Source organism: Leptodactylus fuscus, chromosome 1 (genome assembly GCF_031893055.1).
Source record: "Leptodactylus fuscus isolate aLepFus1 chromosome 1, aLepFus1.hap2, whole genome shotgun sequence".
Lineage (NCBI taxonomy): Eukaryota > Metazoa > Chordata > Amphibia > Anura > Leptodactylidae > Leptodactylus > Leptodactylus fuscus.
The window spans coordinates 34,756,740-34,768,403 of NC_134265.1; positions in this window are offsets into that span (position 1 = coordinate 34,756,740).

The window sequence follows — 11,664 nt, forward strand, 5'->3', positions numbered from 1 at the left end:
CGGGGAAAGATGCCATTGGAATATATAATGCATCCCAAAAAATTCAAGTGCTCTACCAGTTAAGTTGACTTAAAAATGGAAAAAAAAGTTATGAGTTTTTGAATTTTGCCAAAAAAAATGCAGAGCCTTATCCAGGAATAACAGCTTTTTGTCAGGAATCCAGGAAAGGTGAAAAAAACAAAAAACCTTACTCATCTGTCCTCGGAGCTCTAGTGTCACAGGCTGTTGTCTGTGACACTGGGGCTTGTTCCGGCGTAAATTCTCATCACAGGTGACCACTAAGGCCGCTGACTGACCATAACTGGCTGCGTCCCCCCAAGGCATCAATGACACAAGAGTTGTACTCCCCCTTATTGTGGTCCCACAGTAAAAATAATGACCCTTCCATGTTGCCCCCACTTAAAAATGCACAAATAAGCCTTGCCCCTTATCCTCAGAGACCACTCTGGCCTCTGCTGCTGGTGTCTTGCCTGTGCCTGCTTCAAAGCTGGGACGTGCCTTCCAATGCCTGGGACAGCACCAGAAATCAGGGACTGTCCCGCTGAATCTAGGATGGTTAGGAGATAATGCATACGGGTAATACACAGCGAGGGAGATTTATCAAAAAAATGCATCAGAATTCTGACATAATCTGCACGAATAAACTGTTTAACATGCTGTGTACCAAATTTATTAAGTGTTTTAGACGCGTTGCAGACACTTTTTTGATGTGGCTTCACGTAAAGGAGATGTGGTAAGTGTAAGTTGCAACTGCAATGAAAAACGTAAATTTTTTACGGCGGTCTTCTTCCCCAGGTACACCTATTTTTATACATTTTGTATGGAGGGATCCATGAAAATGGACAAAAATAGAACACGTACTGTGTTTTGATGTTCTGTCACAACGGACTGTGAAAATAATGGTCATGTGAATAGCCCCATTTACTTTAATAGAATTTACTGTTGTGTGGCGTGTGAATCTAGCTTTACATACATAGTCTATACCAGGGGTCTCAAACTCGCGGCCCGCGGGCCGCATGCGCCCCCCCGAACAATTTTGTGCGGCCCGCACAAGCCTAGGGACGCCGGATCCAAGTTGAATCCGGACGTTTCACCATTTTGCCCACAGGCAGTTCTATATACTGCCGGAAAGCTGACAGTGCGCTGAGTTCAGCACACTGTCGGCTTTCCCGATGTGGGCCCAGTGTGAAGAGCTTACGGCCCGGTACCATAGCTCTTCTATGGTCAGAAGAGCGTCTCTGACACTTAGTCAGAGACGTCCTTCTTCACAGCACAGCCAATCTCGCTGTGCTGTGAGAGCCGGGAGGAACACCCCCTCCCTCTGCTCGCAGTACTCGTCCATAGACAAGCATTATCAGGGAGGGAGGGGGCGTTCCTCCCGGCTCTCACAGTACAGCGCGATTGGCTGTGCTGTGAAGAAGGACGTCTCTGACTGAGTGTCAGAGACGCTCTTCTGACCATAGAAGAGCTACGGTACCGGACCGTAAGCTCTTCACACTGGGCCCACATCGGGAAAGCCGACAGTGTGCTGAACTCAGCGCACTGTCAGCTTTCCGGCAGTATATAGAACTGCCTGTGGGAAAAATGGTGAAAGGTCCTCTTTAAACATTGAGGTGGAATGAAGGGGCTCATGACACTGGGGGCATACGAAGGGAGGGGGGAGAACGGCATGACACTGGGGCAGAAATGGAGGGACATGAATCTGGGGGCAGAGATGGGGGGGACATGAAACTGGGGGCAGAAATGGAGGGACATGAATCTGGGGGCAGAGATGGGGGGACATGAATCTGGGGGCAGAGATGGGGGGACATGAATCTGGGGGCAGAGATGGGGGGACATGAATCTGGGGGCAGAGATGGGGGGACATGAATCTGAGGGCAGAGATGGGGGGACATGAATCTGGGGGCAGATGAAGGGTGTATATGTAACTGGGGGAAAGATGGAGGGGGGACATATAGTTTACGGGTGACTGTAGGAGGATTATACAGTGTGGGGGCACATGAAAAATGAATGGGCGGAGTCAACATAAAAGTGGGTGGAGCTAAATTTGCCACGGTGCGGCCCGCCGACTGGCTGGGATCTTGCTCTGCGGCCCACATGCTGAGTTGAGTTTGAGACCCCTGGTCTATACATTGTCTTAAACTGTGCCTTAAACTGTGCCAGTTATCAACACGTCTGATGCTGTTTAATAAATTTATTGTATTCTTAGACTATCTAAGCTACGCCAGAAAAATGTGCCAAAATTTGGACCACTTTTTGGTGAACAACGTCACAACATAGGCTACGCCCACTTCATGTGAATCCATTTCCATTAAAAAGATGACTTTCTCTGCATTGCTCCATCAGTTTGGGGCCCCTTGTCTATATTTCTAGTCCTTATAAAGGGCCCCTACATAGCACTATTATAAGTTTAGGAGGTATTTTGGACCTGTCAGACTCCCTTTAAACTCTTCTTATATTGCAGATTTTGTTGTTACAGTGTTGTTTGCCTTTTTTCGTTGCGTTGGTGAAATCAGACAGGCGATAAGTAGATCTGTCTATCTGAGGTTCTTTCACTCATTCTGTGGTTTATCTTCAGGAACTGAACATGCAAATGCAACTTCACTAATATTATTTTCTGATTCTGGATCTTTCGCTTGCATATACACTCACCGGCCACTTTATTAGGTACACCTGTCCAACTGCTCGTTAACACTTAATTTCTAATCAGCCAATCACATGGTGGAAACTCAGTGCATTTAGGCATGTAGACATGGTCAAGACAATCTCCTGCAGTTCAAACCGAGCATCAGTATGGGGAAGAAAGGTGATTTGAGTGCCTTTGAACGTGGCATGGTTGTTGGTGCCAGAAGGGCTGGTCTGAGTATTTCAGAAACTGCTGATCTACTGGGATTTTCACGCACAACCATCTCTAGGGTTTACAGAGAATGGTCCGAAAAAGAAAAAACATCCAGTGAGCGGCAGTTCTGTGGGCGCAAATGCGTTGTTGATGCCAGAGGTCAGAGGAGAATGGCCAGACTGGTTCGAGCTGATAGAAAGGCAACAGTGACTCAAATAGCCACCCGTTACAACCAAGGTAGCCAGAAGAGCATCTCTGAACGCCGCACAGTACGTCGAACTTTGAGGCAGATGGGTTACAGCAGCAGAAGACCACACCGGGTGCCACTCCTTTCAGCTAAGAACAGGAAACTGAGGCTACAATTTGCACAAGCTCATCGAAATTGGACAATTGAAGATTGGAAAAACGTTGCCTGGTCTGATGAGTCTCGATTTCTGCTGCGACATTTGGATGGTAGGGTCAGAATTTGGCGTCAACAACATGAAAGCATGGATCCATCCTGCCTTGTATCAACGGTTCAGGCTGGTGGTGGGGGTGTCATGGTGTGGGGAATATTTTCTTGGCACTCTTTGGGCCCCTTGGTACCAATTGAGCATCGTTGCAATGCCAAAGCCTACCTGAGTATTGTTGCTGACCATGTCCATCCCTTTATGACCACAATGTACCCAACATCTGATGGCTACTTTCAGCAGGATAATGCAATGCCATGTCATAAAGCTGGAATCATCTCAGACTGGTTTCTTGAACATGACAATGAGTTCACTGTACTCCAATGGCCTCCACAGTCACCAGATCTCAATCCAATAGAGCATCTTTGGGATGTGGTGGAACGGGAGATTCGCATCATGGATGTGCAGCCGACAAATCTGCGGCAACTGTGTGATGCCATCATGTCAATATGGACCAAAATCTCTGAGGAATGCTTCCAGCACCTTGTTGAATCTATGCCACAAAGAATTGAGGCAGTTCTGAAGGCAAAAGGGGGTCCAACCCGTTACTAGCATGGTGTACCTAATAAAGTGGCCGGTGAGTGTATAGCCTAACAACCAAATGAAAGGGGTCCCATTGTTCAGTGTCGGACTGGGATGTCTAGGGCCCACCAGTGGAATTATCTCTAGGGGCCCCCTATTACTACTGATATACTAGCTATAAAATGGTCATGCCGCTTACTTTGCCCTGTCCAGATTTATCATAATTTACACTGGTTTTCTGCCATAGGCTGAGGGTGTAGATGGAGGGGTGTTAGGACAGAGCCTTGGGGGACACCTATAGAAAGAGGACACGGTGAGGAGGTGGCGTGTGAGTGGGAGACGCTGAATGTGGTGTGGTTGGTGAAATATGAGGAGATCCAGGAGAGGGCCAAGTCTGTGATGCAAAGGGATGAGAACGTTCGTAACAACAGGTAGTGGTTGACTGTGTTGAAGGCAGAGGAGAAGTCAAGGAGGAAGAGAACAGAGTAGTACCGCTTGGCTTTGGCGATTAGTAGGTCGTGACTTTTGTTAGAAATGAAAAGATTGCGGATATAATCTAATTTATTACGTATGGAATGAGCAATCCACAGTGCACCGGAGTGGAGGGGGAACTTCTATGATGCGCTCCTCTTAGATAAAACTGATCAATGCCTCAGAATGTATTAAACCAGGCTTTATTTCAAACAGACAACGCGTTTCAGGGTTTAGCGAAGCAGACACGCACTCCTTCTTCAGATCTCAAATATAGCGGGTACCCATTTCCTGAACCTAGTACTTAGAAACACGAGATGCCAATGCCAGTGGAGGGTGAGGTGTAGCAGGGACAGGAGCAAGGAAGATAGGTATAAGAATTAAGGGGTTCTGTGCGCTGGTGCCAGTTGTGTGGTAAGAGGATGAAGATAGGGATGTGCAGAGGTCGTCCTCTGCACCAGCATCCAGTCATGGATAGCCATTTTTTGAGAGGCGTCCTCTGCGTCAAAATCCAGTCCAAAAAATCGCCATGTGAACCCAGCCTAAGAGTTGCATTTGAGGATGTTGCACTGAACTGACCAAGGTGGGACCAATAGTACACATCATTCTTATTTTTTATCAGGAGACTGTCCTTGTAATGGTGGGAGCTATTTCTGTGGGTCACTTAGGGTTCAACTCATGTCTGGCACCTCTGCATCTTGGACGTGAAACTTTCGTGTAGAGATAAGCGAGTATATTCGATCGAATACCTCCCCTCCATAGACATTGGTGTTAAAAAAAAAAAAAAGGCGCCAGGGGAGGTTGGAGGGGAAACAAATATTTCCCGTCTTTCCGCGTGGTATTCGACTGAGTACACCAATAACTATGCAAATTGAAGTTTTTGATCGAATACTACTATTCGATTGAATTCTATTCGCTCATCTCTACTTTCGTGGCCTATCTAACTAGGACAAGTAAGATGGTTCTTGTAACCCATCTGTTAAAAAGGTATGTGAGGAGTTATGAGGAAGGTCTTACCACATGTCAAATATGTTGTACCTTGCACGAGCATGGATTAATATTATGTGTATGTGGGTGTTTAGCTAATGGCTTGGTGATCTTTTCTATATTGATACTAATAAAAGTTTTAGATGAGGTTTTTTTACTGTATTGTTCATTCAAGATTTATTTTTTATGGGATCCTCTAGGATCTGACTGGCCTAGAGGGTTTACGTATGCTGATTCTCTACAGATTGTACACAAAACCAGAGATTTTCTTGCTCCTTAAGAACCATTTCACACAACGATGTTCAGACTGGTAAAAACAGTCCATGTATTGGTTGCTTAAACAACCCAAACACAGCTCGGCTGCACTGAGCACATCAGTTCAGTTCCAACATTGAGGTTGTTCAATATGGCCGGGGCCTGCTTCTCCCAGTCAAGTGATAGTCCCTTAAAATATCTGCTGGCGAAAAAGACAAGCTGTTCATTGGAAGGTAAAGATAGCAGCTGTCGGTCATCGGGGTCCGCGTATCTTTGTAACACTCAGGAGGACCAGGGCTGATATCACGGGTAATATGTCAGATGTGGCCGACTTGTAGAGAGGCCCTAGGTCCCAAATGTGCACAAAAACTCCTTTTTGATGTCCTCGACTACCCACCCCCACTTGGTACCTGACAATGACAACAGACAACCATGTCTCGGGGGTAGCCATTGCTCTTTTACTAGCAGGACGAGGTAATACAAATGTACATATGGAGTAATTCTTCACATACAATACTGTGATGGCCTGTATCCAGGGGGTTAGCCCTCAACAAACTGGGTACACGTATGTAGAAGAGGAAATAGGGGTGTTGACAGCGGGAGACCCTCAAATTCTGTCAGACTAGCTATGGGCTCCTTAAATATAGATTTGTCCCAAAGACTTACTTGAATAGAGATACATGTGAGGTCCCAGATGAGATGGATAGCATGTCAGCATACTTTAGTACTTGCAAACTTGGAGCTTCAGAGGAAAACACTCTCTGATGAGAATCTTGAGTACAGAGGAAAAGACATCTCTCGTTGAAGTGCCCGGATGCTTGGCTGCCATTTTCAACTCCACATGTGTAGATCTGTTCACACAAAGGAACAAAAGACCACAGGGTTTCCAACCCCCACTCTCTAAAGAGGCTGTAACTCAACTCCCCCTCCAGGCCAATCAAGGAAGCTTGATTGGTTCTGAAGGTCACCTGATCATACTGGACGCTCCTTACATTAGCATACTAGGATGATGTAATCACGGACATAAATTGCAATGGAAAGTATAGGCAGGTGCAGTTCACAAAACATCCACAAGATGGCGCATTAATAGACCCCCAGGTGTGCTGGCTCTGGTGAAATAGAAATACTGTTAACTATATAGGAAGGAAGGGGGAGGAACCTCTTTACCTTATATGCAAATGTCCATAGCATCTCGGTCTGCAAGGACTATTAAAGGGAATTGGACGAGCAGTAACGGGACATTACATCTTACAGAAAGTAAGGGTGGGTTCACACTGCCGTTATTTAATGTCCGTTGCTCTCATTCATCACAGGATGGGAGTAATGACATTAAACGACGGATGCAGACGAAGCCCCCTCCTTTTGGTGTCTGCCTGCATTCATCCCCGTGTAGAAAACAAAAACATGGCAGAAACTTTCATCTGTTGTTTTTCACTTTTTTGATGGAAGAAAAAGACCTCAATGCAAAAGTTACCAAAGTAAAGAAACATGACGATCGAAAGCGTTTATCATGTTTTTTACATTATAATCAAAGGGAATGAACACAGAAAGAGGGGGCGCCGACTGTGTTGGTTAATCTACTACCATTCATGTCCGTTGCAGTCATCCTATGACAGATGACAGCAACGGACTGTAATAACGGTAGCATGAACTTAGCCTTACAGGATTGAAATACAAGCTATACAATCCGTGTTTCCCTCGTGATGTCGGGAACCATTTGGGGATGTGTCGTGTCCAAGGCCATTTTTACAGTGATTCTAGCAATTTTTGACCATTTTTGGACTGATTTTAGGAAATACAGTATATTCTAGCAACTCAGTTCTCGCATGTGGGTTTATTTTTGAGAAATGTAAGTAATATTGTGCTGACAAATAAGATCCGTGTGAAAAGTCTTATAAGGTTTTGAGCAGTTTCCTTGCATTAGATAAGATAAGATCTAATGTCAGTATGTGCAAAACAAATCTGTTTATGTCAAAGTAAGTTGATGTGAGTGATTTAGGAGTACAGTACTTATCTAGGGCGGTCACGACAGATTCATTTTATCGATCTTCACATTCTTGATTCTTGATATAACCTAAATTAGAAGATAAAAATCCTAACAATCTCCCACACCCAAATGTGTTCTGAAAGCAGTCAGTTGGTTCATTGCTAAAATACAGCTCAGCACTTTCTACACAGAGAACCTCCAGGGTTTCTTCATCAAAGTGTAACTTTTAATTAAAAAAAAAGGCATAAAAATATATAAAAGTTAGCCCCAAGCAAATAATGAGATGTACAGTACCACACGTCCAAAAATAAAGATGCAAGATGTATAGAATTCATATATATCACTTAGTTCTGGATGTAGACTTGCTCCAATCCTTCTGGGTCTTCATGTCATCCCAGACAGACTGGATGATGTTGAGATCAGAGCTATATGTGAGGGGGTCATGTCATCACTTCCAGGACTCCAAAGATCTTAGGTCACACCAAATATTGAATATTAGACAGTTATTACACTGTGTCTTATTTGTAGAAACTTATAGGGGTGGGGGGGAGTATATATTCATTTATATGTTGCCTACTATTCTCTGGGCATTGTACTGTATGCCCCCTGGGAAGTGACGCTGCTCTTCTGTACGGTTGTCTTCATTCCTTTTTTTAAATACATATATATATATATATATATATATATATATATATATATATATATATATATAAATATATATACACTCACCGGCCACTTTATTAGGTACACCATGCTAGTAACTGGTTGGACCCCCTTTTGCCTTCAGAACTGCCTCAATTCTTCGTGGCATAGATTCAACAAGGTGCTGGAAGCATTCCTCAGAGATTTTGGTCCATATTGACATGATGGCATCACACAGTTGCCGCAGATTTGTCGGCTGCACATCCATGATGCGAATCTCCCGTTCCACCACATCCCAAAGATGCTCTATTGGATTGAGATCTGGTGACTGTGGAGGCCATTGGAGTACAGTGAACTCATTGTCATGTTCAAGAAACCAGTCTGAGATGATTCCAGCTTTATGACATGGCATTGCATTATCCTGCTGAAAGTAGCCATCAGATGTTGGGTACATTGTGGTCATAAAGGGATGGACATGGTCAGCAACAATACTCAGGTAGGCTTTGGCGTTGCAACGATGCTCAATTGGTACCAAGGGGCCCAAAGAGTGCCAAGAAAATATTCCCCACACCATGACACCGCCACCACCAGCCTGAACCGTTGATACAAGGCAGGATGGATCCATGCTTTCATGTTGTTGACGCCAAATTCTGACCCTACCATCCGAATGTCGCAGCAGAAATCGAGACTCATCAGACCAGGCAACGTTTTTCCAATCTTCAATTGTCCAATTTCGATGAGCTTGTGCAAATTGTAGCCTCAGTTTCCTGTTCTTAGCTGAAAGGAGTGGCACCCGGTGTGGTCTTCTGCTGCTGTAGCCCATCTGCCTCAAAGTTCGACGTACTGTGCGTTCAGAGATGCTCTTCTGGCTACCTTGGTTGTAACGGGTGGCTATTTGAGTCACTGTTGCCTTTCTATCAGCTCGAACCAGTCTGGCCATTCTCCTCTGACCTCTGGCATCAACAACGCATTTCCACCCACAGAACTGCCGCTCACTGGATGTTTTTTCTTTTTCGGACCATTCTCTGTAAACCCTAGAGATGGTTGTGCGTGAAAATCCCAGTAGATCAGCAGTTTCTGAAATACTCAGACCAGCCCTTCTGGCACCAACAACCATGCCACGTTCAAAGGCACTCAAATCACCTTTCTTCCCCATACTGATGCTCGGTTTGAACTGCAGGAGATTGTCTTGACCATGTCTACATGCCTAAATGCACTGAGTTTCCACCATGTGATTGGCTGATTAGAAATTAAGTGTTAACGAGCAGTTGGACAGGTGTACCTAATAAAGTGGCCGGTGAGTGTATATATATATATATATATATATATATATATAAGCCCCTCCGTACAGTATATTGACCCCTAAACACAGTATAATGTCCCATAGTGACCCCTTCTCACCGTATAATGTCCCATAGTGTCCCCCTCTCCCAATATGATATCTTAGCCCCAGTGACAGGAGGAATACATCCTCTTGCCCATAAAAGAGCTGATATGCGTCACCTAGGACCCAGCAGCAATAACAGAGTCTGATCCCGGCAGCATCCATAGCTGTGTATACAGCGCTTATTGCATAGGTGACACTTATTATTGTGTCGCCAGAGGCAGGGCTAGAACCTGCGATGTGGACATGGTACTGTAATTTTTTGTTTTTGTTTTTTAATTTTTTTAGGGGGCGTTCACACTACCGTTGGTGTCCGATTGCAGTGTCCGTTGCTACTGTCCGTTCAAGATTTTAGCAACGGACACTAGCTGTGTCCGTTACAATATCCATTCATTTCAATGGGATTTCATCTGTTGTCCGTTTGTGTCCTTAAGGGTCCGTTAACAACCATGTCCGTTTTTTCAAGCGGACAGAGAAATCACACATGCAGGATTTTTTTGTCCGTTTGAAAAAACGGACAGAAAGTGTCCGTTTTTTTTTTAACATTGAGGTCTATGGGCAACGGACATATAACGGACAGTAACTGATGACCATCAGTCACAGTCAGTCCGTTATTTTCTGTCCGTTTATTTTCTGCACATGCTCAGAAAGCATAAACAGCAAAAAAGAAAAAACGGACAGTATAAAAAACGGACACTAACTGATGCTAACTGATACTAATGCGTCCGTTTTTTTTAACTGATCCATTAAATGGATCAGTTAAAAAAACGGACAGATTAACATCAGTTAGCATCAGTTAGTGTCCGTTAATGTCCGTTATGATAGGTGTCCGTTTTTTTTCTTTTAAACGGACACCTTCATAACGGACAACAACGGTAGTGTGAACGCCCCCTTAAATGTCTTTTTAGTGATTTATTTTTTACACATTGTGCCCCCCATAAAGTCATAATACACCTTTAACCTATTACCTTTTTTACTTATTTAATTTTTTTATTTTTGTTTATTCATTATTATTTTCTCTGTAACAGGCTGATACATTAGCCCCAGTTATAGAAGAAATGTAGCCTATTACTTATTGCAGACCTGATCTGGGTCCTCTAGCAGGACCCCCCAGCAGCTCATGCAGTTCCGGCTCCACAGGCTCATTGGGCCGGTGTACACGGCAATCAGAAAGGCAAGAACGGTAATAAACTGTCCCTGTCTTCCCTATAGGTCACTGATGCTGGGTAGAGATGAGCGAGTGCTGTTCGGATCAGCCGATCCGAACAGCACGCTCCATAGAAATGAATGGATGCACCTGGTACTTCCGCTTTGACGGCGGCCGGCCGCTTAACCCCCCGCGTGCCGGCTACGTCCATTCATTTCTATGCAAGCGTGCTGTTCGGATCGGCTGATCCGAACAGTACTCGCTCATCTCTAATGATGGGTCAAAATTCGTTAAAAAAAAACAACTAGCTTATCTTGGGTGCCTCCCAGCGTTCTTCAGCTTCATGACATAAGTGTAGCACCAGTGTAGAGGAGGCAGCGGATGGCAGACAGGTGAGTAAAAATGATCAGCTGCTATCTATTGCAATAACACAAGTAGCTGTCAATTAAAAAAATGCTGTGCCCCAATTTATTCCATGAGATGCCATCTGAGGCCATTGCCTCTGTGTACCCCTGCGTCTGTCATTTGGGTCAGAGAATGTGTGTCATCCAAAATGCCTTTGCGTGTCGTCTTTGACATGCATGTCATAGGTTCGCCATCAGTTCTATAGGCGGCCCGGCTATTGTAACAGATGGTTCCCCACTTCTGTATCTGCACAATTTCGTATAGCTACCTAACACTACAAGGACATATACATCCTGATAAGGATATCAGTGGAGAACCTATACGTATATAGTCAACAGTCAAGGGTATAAAAGTGTATGGTCCGTGAAGAGCTAATACAATGTGGTCCTACACCTATAAGCTTTGGTATCTTACATGTCTAGAGACACGTAAGGACATAAGGATTAGTGGTTAAGTGTCTGACACAAAATGCGTTGTGCTACTAAAACCAACATTTTCCATTTCTGGCTCAGTCACTGTGTATGTGGTAGATTGGTCAGGTTAAGAGTGGAGAACCTATACGTATATAGGCAACAG